Source organism: Misgurnus anguillicaudatus, chromosome 23 (genome assembly GCF_027580225.2).
Source record: "Misgurnus anguillicaudatus chromosome 23, ASM2758022v2, whole genome shotgun sequence".
Lineage (NCBI taxonomy): Eukaryota > Metazoa > Chordata > Actinopteri > Cypriniformes > Cobitidae > Misgurnus > Misgurnus anguillicaudatus.
This window is the reverse complement of record NC_073359.2, coordinates 31,445,145-31,456,382: the sequence shown is the minus strand read 5'-3', so window position 1 is coordinate 31,456,382 and position 11,238 is coordinate 31,445,145. Positions and strand designations below refer to the sequence as shown.

At 41.7% G+C, this 11,238-nt stretch overlaps 1 long non-coding RNA gene across 1 annotated transcript; it reads left to right on the top strand.

The window, feature by feature from the left end:
- The first annotated feature begins 8,930 nt into the window (after window positions 1–8,930).
- On the top strand, window positions 8,931–10,776 carry LOC141359460 (uncharacterized). The gene is made up of 3 exons (XR_012365906.1): window positions 8,931–9,323; window positions 10,054–10,094; window positions 10,629–10,776. It is a non-coding gene; the product is annotated as an uncharacterized lncRNA (long non-coding RNA).
- Window positions 10,777–11,238: the final 462 nt, after the last annotated feature.

Below are 11,238 nucleotides of genomic sequence, written 5' to 3'. Positions count from 1 at the left end.
CTGATAAAGTGCTAAAAAATTATTAACCCAGAAAGTTTTCGAAAAGTCATGAAATTTTCTGAAGAATGCATGTAAAATATAAAATATGTTCATTTTAATCAGGCAGAGGGAATGCTTGTGGAGATGAGTAGGAACAGTTGGCTTGCATGGAAATCCAGATTTTTTTGCATCAAAAATAAGAAGAATAGCAGAGCAGCGGCCCTATAGCTTTGTATTGGCCAAATTTGGCTTGTGATGAAAGGTAATCAACGCCGAGTGGCATTTTTTATCTGTGCCGTCTAAAATACAAGATTTGAAATGTTACTGAAGATAGTTTGTCTTGGTCACTGTAACCTTTTTAATGTGATGTCAGTGTTAATGGATATTTGATTCATTTAATGTATTAATACTGCTGCCTCCAAGTAGTGTTACTTAACTCTCTCAGTGTTACTTAAATAAACTTTTTTGTAAAAAAAATCAAATAGCCTGTCATTGATTTTAGTTTAGTGTGGTACATTTACATGTGGGCATGTACTAGATGCTTTCATCCAAAGCAAAAGGCACATTTTTTTATTGGATTTTTATTCTTTATTTTACTGGAATTTTTTGTGTCATGATTTTTGCCTTAAAAAAACTTGGAAAAGGTGGAAAAGTTATTACTTATCTATGCATAAATAGTATGTAAATAATAGAGTTTTACATTCTACAGCATATTTACAACAATGTGCAATGACTGAGGGAGAAAACACAACTGCACCCCAAGCATAAAAAATGAAAATTAAAAATTCAATGAATGTACCTGACTTTTGTGTTGTATATTTAAACGAAATTCCCTTTCTGCATGACAGATGAAAAGATAGTTTTTTAAGGTGCAGTGGTAAATGTTAGCGGCATCTAGTGGTGAGATTGCAAATTGCAACCTACGGCTCAGTCCACTGCTCACCCCTGGCTTTTGAAACGCATAGAAAAGTAACGATAGCCCCTCCGGAAAAACATGTCATCGTTGGAGACAACTTCGTGAAAAAGGTTTGTCCATTAAGGGCTTCTGTAAAAAACATGCCGTCACAAAATGGCGATTTCCATGTAAGTGTATGTAGATAAAAACATCTCATTCTAAGGTAATAAAAACATAACGGTTCATTATGAAAGGTCTTTATACACCCCTAATAATATAGTTTTGTATATTATTTTGCATTTCTGTCAAGAGATTCTTCTAAAAATTACACACTGCACCTTTAAATATATGTCAATACACTGCAACTATATTGATTCAGTTTCAGGATTTTTGGTTGTTAAAATTGCACTCCTGTGGCTGTTATGCTCATGTTGGGGTAGTTAAACGAAAACTGCATCGTTTTTCAATATTTTACTATGTTCTTACCACAACTTAGACGAATTAATACATGCTATATCTTTTTTCAATGCGTGCACTATATCTTTGTAGGCCTACAGCGTGTCGTGAATGTGTTAGCATTTAGCCTTGCAAACAGGGTTGATATGCATTAAAAAACTTTGGCTTGTTTAATTTTTTGGTTATACCAACTGAAACACCCTTGTTGTCTTTATTTATTTAAAATATTTTTATTCCAGTCATAAATTATATATTTGTAGCATTAACTTTTTGTGTTAAATTACACAAAAGCTGCAAATGTTTCCTCATACTTTAGTTCACATCACATCAAGTGCTGTTTCCTTAAAACAGCAACGAGAAAACTGTCCTTAAAACGTTTACATGATATTGTCTACTGTATTTTGCTCATCTGCCATCTCTGCATTTTGGAAAGAAAAAACTAGATGGCGCACAAGTCAAAACAAATTCACCCATCACACAGACGTCATGATTTATCTGCTGTTTTTCGTATGTTTGGCCACAATGAGGCGCTATTAACATTTAAACCACCGTAGGTGGAGGGGGGCCAACTAGGGGCCCTTAATTGGACTAAAAATACAACACAAAGATGAAAAATTAGTTTTAAAAACTAAAATATAAGATATTGGTTATTTTATTAATATTATTATTATAATTTTTTGTTAATTTTGTAACAAATACATCTGTCTACCCTTTAACCATAGTTTTATTGTGGTAAAATTAACCATGTGTTTTGGGGTATTGGTTACTACCCGCAAAACCATCGTTGTCAAAACCATTTTGTGGTTGCATGGTTTTACTACAGTAATCGTGTGTGTTTTTTTTTTGTTTTACGTAAAACCCAGGTTAATTTTCATAAGGGTGATTATGCCAAGGTCTATTATTTGGTGGAAATTATGAGGGGACTTCAAATATTGTTGTGGACAATATCTTCACCTCTTTCTTAGAGAGATAAAGTTTAAGAACCCTTAAACGATAACATTAATAATCAATAGATGCTGCTGAGTCCTCGGTTCACCCAATTGAATATTTTAATATTAAATATTTTGATTTATATAATAATTTAACGTGAATGTTGAAAGCATACCTTCGATGGTTATAAACAGAGACGCAAACTTGGGTATGTTTACTTCTTTCAATGTTTATATACATTTAACATGAGAAACTTGATGAACATTTATTTGTTTAAAGGAGACGCGAACAAGCTGCAGGCGCATGCGCGGATTACTGCAATGACGTCACTGCATCACAGGTCCTCTCAGTCAGTCAGCAAACTCGCAACATCCTGCAACATGACTATTTTTGTCAAGTAAATTAAGTAAACAAACGATTATGTGCTGAAAAACACTAAGACATTTAAAATGAAAATAAAACTGCTGTGAGACTGACTGAAAAACATATTTAACAAGACATCATCAAACATCTTTATTCTTTCAGGTATGTTAATTTAAAAAAATATGTTTACTGTAAACCCTTACGAAAATTAACCATGGTTTTATTGACGTAAAAGCATTGTAACCATGTTTTTTTGTATATTGATTACTATTAACAAAAAACGTCTCAGGTTACGTATGTAACCCTGGTTCCCTGAGAAGGGAACGAGACGCTGCGTCGCCATAGCAACGCTTTGGGGAACGCCTCGGCGTGACTAATCTGAAGCACATGTAAAACATAAACAATGATGAGATAATTGTATACTGACCGTGATGCCGTGCGGACCAGGGGTATAAGAAGGCATCCTACACAAACACACTCGCTACCAAGTGCCGAAGCAAGTGCCTGCAGGGATGCAGGGAGTATGGCATGGAGACGCAGCGTCTCGTTCCCTTCTCAGGGAACCAGGGTTACATACGTAACCTGAGACGTTCCCTTTCGAGGAACTCGAGCTGCGTCGCCATAGCAACGCTTTGGGGAACAAGATGCCCACGCTTCCATACTACCAAATGCCTGCAGCGTGTATAACTGAACACAGTCAAGGCAAAAGAACCTGGGACCCTAAAGAGGAGTCTAGGTCTAAATCATAAAATCTGACGAAGGTGAGCGGCGAAGACCAACCGGCCGCATCACATACGTCCTGGAGTGAAGCGCCTGACCCTAAGGCCTTAGAGGCAGCCATACCCCGGGTAGAGTGGGCACTCACAGCGACGGGTGAGGGTATACCCTGATGTTCATAAGCCTGTGAGACAGCATACACTGTCTATCAGCTCAGAGTCTGCTTGGTCACCGGTAAACCTTTTCTGGGTGAACCAAAGCACACAAATAACTGCTCGGACTCCTCCACTGAGCAGTCATGTGAACATATGTATCCAGTGCTCGCACAGGACACACCAAATTCAGCTTTTCCTGGTCCGCACTCCTGAATGGGGGAGGACAAAGGGCCTGCAGAACAATGGGCCTCGGCACATTGTTCAGCACCTTAGGAACAAAACCTGGCTTTGGGTGTAGAAAAGCCTTAGCCATTCCGGGTGCAAACTCAAGACATGTCGGGGATACCGACAGGGCCTGAAGGTCCCCCACTCGTTTTAAAGAAGTGATAGCCAGAAGGAACACAGTCTTAAAGGCCAGAAACCTATCTGGCGAAGTCTCAAGTGGCTCGAACGGAGCTAACGAGAGCCCTTCCAGCACGACCGCTAGGTCCCAAGTGGGCACCCTAGAGCGACTAACAGGTCGCAATCTACGAGTCCCACGAAGAAAGCGAGCCACTAATGGGTGTCTACCCACTGACGAGCCTTCCACAAGAGTATGGTAGGCAGAAACTGCTGCCGTTAAACCTTAATGGTGGAAGGAGTAAACTCATCAGAGAAACGCTCCTGCAGAAACCTCAGAACTACGTTGACAGGCAGTTATAACTGGGTCTGTCAGATGAGCTGAACACCAAGAGGTGAACATTTCCCACTTAAGGGAATAAAGTTGCCCCGTGGAGGGATAAACACAACCACGGGGGAAAGCATACAGACGTAGCCTCGGCCATGCCTGTACCATGGAAAACCACAGTGGGCAAAGTGTGGTGTCCTGGGATGCAAACAGATCTACCTCTGCGCATCCAAATCTTTTCCAGATGTGGTTCACCACATCTAGATGAAGTCTCCACTCCCACCGGAGATGTATGTTGTCTCGAAGGGGCATCTGCCACATTCAGGTGGCCTGGTATGTAGACTGCCCTCAGAGAGTCCAGAAGTGTATGGTAGGCAGAAACTGCTGCCACCTATATCTTAAAGGTGGAGTAAAGATATGGTCTCCACAACCTCAGTTGGTAGCATGACATTCTTCCAAAGGAGTATGGTAGGCAGAGACTGCTGCCACCTAAACCTTAGTGTGGAAGGAGTCAACCCAGCAGAGAATTGCTCCTGCAGAAACCTCAGTACTACGTCAAGGGGCAGTTGACTGGGTCTGTCAGGTGAGCTGAACACCGAAAGGTGAAGATTCTCTACTGAAGGGCATAAGCTTCCTCGTTAAGGGAGCTCTGAAGTTATCATCTGGTTCCCACAACCTCATTCGGGAGCATGAGGTCCTTCCAAAGGAGCATGGTAAGCAGAGACTGCTGCCACCTAGACCTTAAGGGTGGAAGGAGTTAAGCCAGCAGAGAATTGCTGCTGCAGAAACCTCAGTACTACATAAACAGGGCAGTTGACTGGGTTTGTAAGGGGAGTTAAACACCAATAGGTGAAATATTCTGCACTAAAGGGCATAAAGCTCTCTCGAGGGGTTGTCCAGACGAGGTATGAGGTCCTTCCAGAAGGAATATGGTAGGCAGAAACTGCTGCCACCTAAGCCTTAAGAGTGGAAGGAATCAAGCCAGCAGAGAATTGCTCCTGCAGAAACCTCAGCACCACATAAACAGGGCAGTTAACTGGGTCTGTCAGGTGAGCTGAACACCATGAGGTGAAGTTTCTCCACGTAGTGCCTAAGCTCCTGAGGGAGCTCTGGTCTCCACAACCTCAGTTGGGAGCATGACATCCTCCCAAAGGAGTATGGTGGGCAGAGAATTGCCCCTACAGAAACCTCAGCACCACATAAACAGGGCGGTTAACTGGGTTTGTCAGGAGTAAAGTGTGGTCTCCACAACCTCAGTTGAGAGACCTGAGCCTATGAGCCTGGCCCCCTCAGAGGCCAAACCAACAGGCCATATCGCTGGCAAGCTTCCTCCAGAACTTCTGTGGCAGAGTGATTTGGGAAAAAAGAAAGCCACATTGGGCAGTGTGTGCGGTCCTGAGACGCAAACAGATCCACCTCTGCGCGTCCAGATCCTCTCCAAATGTGATTCACCACATCTGGCTGGAGTCTCAACTCCCCAGCAATGGGTGTTGCCATACAGGGCATTTGCCATATTCAAGTGGCCTGGGATCTAAACTGTCGTCAACGAGCACAGTTTGTCCAGAGACCACAATGCCATTATCCCAAAATCAATAATGTAGTGATTTTAGCCCTCTCAGCTTTCCATACTGTACTCCAACCTGTGGGGAGTGCGTCTGGTCAGCATAACACGCCAGTGGCGCGCACCCAAAAACAGGCCTTAGGATGGAAACCAAGGTCTTCTCCACACCACCAGAGCACGCAGGCAACAATGCGTGACTTTGATTGCAGACCGCCTTAGAGATTTATTTAAGAAACCACCGATGTGATGTCTGTCTAGACAAACACATGATGGCTCCTCCGGTCTAGAAGGAAATGGGAGTCCAACCCATACCATCATCATTTCCAAGGCAATTTCAGTGCCATAGCCGATGATGAGTTTCAGCGATTTTTGACCCTTTTGGCTTTCCATAATCGCAACAACCTGTGAGGGATGCGTCTGTTGTCAGCGTCACACATCGACAACGCGCACCCAACACAGGACCTTGGGACAGAAGCCATGGCTTTCTTCCTGTTACCAAAGCACGCAAACAACGGTGCGTGACTTTGATCATGCGAGACGGGTTTCCCCTCAGGAAAAACCCTCCCGTGTTGAATGGAGACATAAGCTCTAATGTAAGGAATCAGTCCTCGGATCTGATTGCACCACAATCGGTTTCAGTAACAGCATAGCACTGAGCCGCATCACTGAACGATTCCCCTCCTTTTGGAACAATAAAGTAAAGGCTGTAAGCTGTCATTTCTCATGTGGAGGTTCTACAGCCTCCTGCACAAGAATGTAGCCATGCTCCACTACTGGAGCCAGCTGTATGCAGATGAAGGTTAATGGCGGCTGCCTGTCGTACTACGCACCGAAAGGGAAGCAGGCACCATGAATGAGGTGTGAGCTGCTTTGCTTTAATAAGAAAGTGAGTGCCACGAACGAAGACGTCACCCGCCTCAGCAGATGAGGGTCTCGAATCGTAACACACAAAATCATTATCTGACTAATGGCGCACCAGCGGCCGATCAGGAGAATAAATGCTGTGCACAGCTGTACAAGCAACACACAGCATAGACACGAATTCACTGTTTGACTCATCGAACAATGACAAACAGCTCATGCAGGCTGTGACAGGCAGATACACATACATAGTCTACACATACAGGTGTAAAAAACGTATGTATATATAATACCTCCATACTGTAAAAAGAGGAGGCTTCACGTGGAAACTGCACGTTTAGCCTTAAACAGTAGGCGGATTATGAAGAGGATCCATCGGAGACAGACAACTGAAAATATATGGCTCTCACGCAGGGCGCCTTCCCGATCCGGCGAGAGAGAGACTTCACGTGCAGGCGGAGATACCGCCGCCTGCACGAAATCATATGGCGACTCCCACGAGCGCAACCGCCGCTGAAAAGCGGGATCGCAACCGCAAGCCCAAGCTTCCTAGAGAGTGAGAGACAGATGTCACGGGTGTAGGCGGAGATACCGCCGCCTGCACGCACGAGTGCAGTCACCGCTCTGCCTCGACAGAAGCGGGACCGGATCCGCGAGCCTGAGATATCCTTCTCTAAACGCGAAGCTGGAGCGCAACACGTGCACGGGAATGATCACAGTGCACACAGCCAATATCCTCAAAAGCCAACTGTGCGTGCTGCGCTCGAAGACACATATACATGTGTATCCTTGTCTGTGATATCGCCCTGACAGGGAGATACACATACTTGAACTTCTTGAACATACTTCAGATTTATGCAAACATACACGTAGTCACTTGCTGAGGCTCTAAAAGCGAGTGTGTTTGTGTAGGATGCCTTCTTATACCCCTGGTCCGCACGGCATCACGGTCAGTATACAATTATCTCATCATTGTTTATGTTTTACACGTGCTTCAGATTAGTCACGCCGAGGCGTTCCCCAAAGCGTTGCTATGGCGACGCAGCTCGAGTTCCTCGAAAGGGAACTGTGGTTTTACTACAATAACCATGGTTTAGCAGTTGTCAAAACCATGGTTATTTTGTGGTTACCATGGTTTTACTACTACATTTATTTACTGTAGTAAAACCATGGTTAATTTTCGTAACACTACCTCGTTGTGAATCACTAAATTTGTCGTCTTTACCCTGCTGAAAAAAAACCAATAAAACCATTACAGAAAATTCTAATGGTTTCCATTAAAATACCAATAGGAACCATTAGCTTTTACCATTAAAATCACTACACTGTAGTGTGTTTTGGGCCATATTACATTAGAACCAATAAAATTCCCAATAAAACCATTAGAATTAATGGTTTTATTGTTTTTTTCAGCAGGGTAGGCTTCACCTTTGACCATTTCTTTTACATCCCAGCATGCAATAGTCGTCCTTTTACCATCTTAGCCCACTTTTAGGCTAGCCAAAATAAAATTAAATTTGTAAAAAAAAATTAACAAAATGAGATGTCTGATATTCCACCATAAGCAAAGTTAACAGTGATAAAAGGTGTTTGCGTGCCCCTGGGTCCTTTCCTCTTCAGCCCACCCCACAGGTTTTCAATTGGCTGAAGGTTTGGGGACTGAGACCGCCATGGGAGGAGCTTGAGTTTGTGTTTGATGAACCATTTTTGTGTAGATTTCGCCACGTTTTAAGTTATTATCATGCTAAAAGACCCAATGATGGCCCATCCTCAACCTTCTGGCAGAGGCCATCAGGTGTTGATGTGAAATGTCTCGGTATTTCATTTAGTCCTGGATGCCATGCACCCTAACAAGGTTCCTGAGGACTTTGGAAGAGAAACAAGCACTGGACATGAGGAACTTTTCCACACACTCATATTTTTCATTCATGCCAAAGTGTTTGTTGCCAAAAAGCTCAAATAGTCTCATCTGACCACAGCACACAGTCCCACATGAAGTCTCAGTTGAAATCCCAGTACTGCTTATCAAACTCCAGATGTGAAAGTTTGTGATTGTACGTGAGAAAATGCTTTTTCCTTGCATGCCTCCCAAACAGCTTGTTGGCATGCAGATTGCGTCTGATGGTTGTGATGGAGATTTTGTGACCCCAAGATGCCACTCTTTGATGCAGTTCTCTAAAAAGTGATTTTTTTACTCCTCTTTCCTCCTAACTGTGGATGGTGGCAAGATAAACTTTTTTTAACTTCTTTATGATTGTTCTGACTGTAAACAGTCCCTCCAGAAAAACGTGATTATGCGATCGCATGATTTACACTGTAAAAAGTGCTACACCTACAAAGTAGGATTTATATACTTTAAATAGTTGTAATCTACCTTATTTTATTGGTTTTATATTAAAAAGTATCAAAATACTTGCTCTTGACTTAAAATATAGAAGTGTTTATATAACTATATATTTTGAATAAAACCAATGCAATTTATTTAGGTTGTTATTTGAATGTGGTTGTCGTGTCCAATAAATGTTATAAAAGTGATTTTACATAGACAATTTTTTTGAGCAGCAGTCGATGTGGCAGCTGCTTTCATCAAACACAATTATTTTGCATTTTGTATAAGTTGCTGGCATCCCTTTTCATTGGCTCGGACTTTCACGGGCAGATGCAGTATCTTCCTCGACCTCGATCGGCTCTTCAACAGTTTGTTCGCGGCAGCAGATCTGAACTTTACTGTTTAACACGGTGAGTTGAGCAAATTTAGCCTAATAACTGATGTAAAGTCACTCGAAATCGCTTAACTTACTCCACTAGGGAGCTGAGATTGTGTTAGGTTTGCAAATTGTAATAGCTAACGTTAGCTATCCTGCACACATGGCAAGCTAATGGCTAACGTTAGCTATCCTGCACACATGGCAAGCTAATGGCTTCACAGTGCTAGGCAGTGTGGTCGATCGATACGTTAGCGGTTGAGACCGTGTTGTTAATATGAAATTAATTAAGTGCTTTAGTGTGGCCTATGTGTTTTATTGGATGTTTTTAGCAGCACCTGCTAACATCATCGCCACTATAACAACATTTAGGATGTATGCAGACGTATTAATTAGTTGCACAAATTTGCTCAGTTAACTTGTATATTTTTATTTCACAAATTCATAATTTACAGTCACGCGACTACCACGGATAAGTTACCTGGTAATATTAGTGTGTCTTTGACATGACTCGACCTGGAATCAGAGATTATATACTTTTGCATTACTAAAGCAGATGCACAGATTAGACTGTAGAGATGTAACGTTATGCTTAGTAGTCTGTCTGATTTTAGAGATTTGATCCACGGTTTTTTAATGCTGCATAGTCAATTAATTATATAGTTTTGGTTGAGAAAAAAACTATTTCTAACCCATTACTTAAATAAGTTACATTTACCACTGATTTTAAAACTTATTCTAACATGCTTTTTCCTGGTCTTTAGATACCCAAGAGCTACCTGGGGTCTACAAACTTCACATCCAGGTAAGGAAAACCTCAGAATTTATACAATTACAGCTAGCCTATATATATTCACAGGTAAGTAACACATAGGTAAAATTGCAAACAATAGTGTGGGCATACAATAAAATTTCTTGGTTTTTATGTACCAACCACCAATAGAAGGCAGATACGATCATCACAGAGTGTGCACTGCTCCTAAATGGTCTCTTTACACACAAAAGGTCTGCTAAAAATGTTTAAGAAAGCATTTGAGGTGAGAAATAGATTAGTACAATGTACTAGTATAAGCTTGATTCATATTGATGAACACAGCATACTTCGACAGTTAAATCTCAATTTTGTGACCTGTCCCCCTCGACTTTTTTAAAATAAACAACATGCACATATGTTTTTATTTTCTGAGATGCTGGTGATAGTGTGACATCTTGTAGTACAGTGTGGTATGTATAGTAGGACTTTTCATAGCAATTGAATGGTTGAAAAAATACTGGGGTTCTGTGGTTTGTGCTACTGCCATTTGGCTGTGAAATTTGATCAGATTATACTTTTTGACAGGATTTATCTGCCTCTGTGGAGAAAAGGAGAGAAGTGGTCCTGAGATGCCTGATTGAGTACATGGGGGAGAGACAGGAAGACCTCGTCAGTGTCTACCATGTATGTATTGGGCTTAAAGATACTTGTCTTTTTTATGTCTGTCCCACTGAGCACAGTTTCTTTGTCACAAATGTTGTATGTTGAAGAGATGTCCACTGAGGAGCCTGAATGAAAGATACGATGTCCTTTTCATGCGCTCTGCAAGTCATTATAGACGTTCATGGGAGCTCCATAAAATGTCAAAAACTAGTTCAGATGTGGACATCATTTAATGTCTCATTTAGACAGTTCATACTGTTTCTGGACAAAACAAACACCTTCAGGATGCCCCAAATTAAAACTCAGGTTTATTTCAACGTAATTTCTATTTGTAATCGCAAAGTAGCTCACAGACAGTGTGTCTGTCCATCTTTGTAAATCACACATCTTTAGATCGTGAAAGATATCGGATTTGAACCAGGGACCTTCAGCTGCCTGCCATAAGCTGGAGACGAAGATACAGCTACTTTGACTATTTCTGTCAGACATCTACAGAAGTTCTAATTGAGAATTAATTGAGGTTTAGATCTTG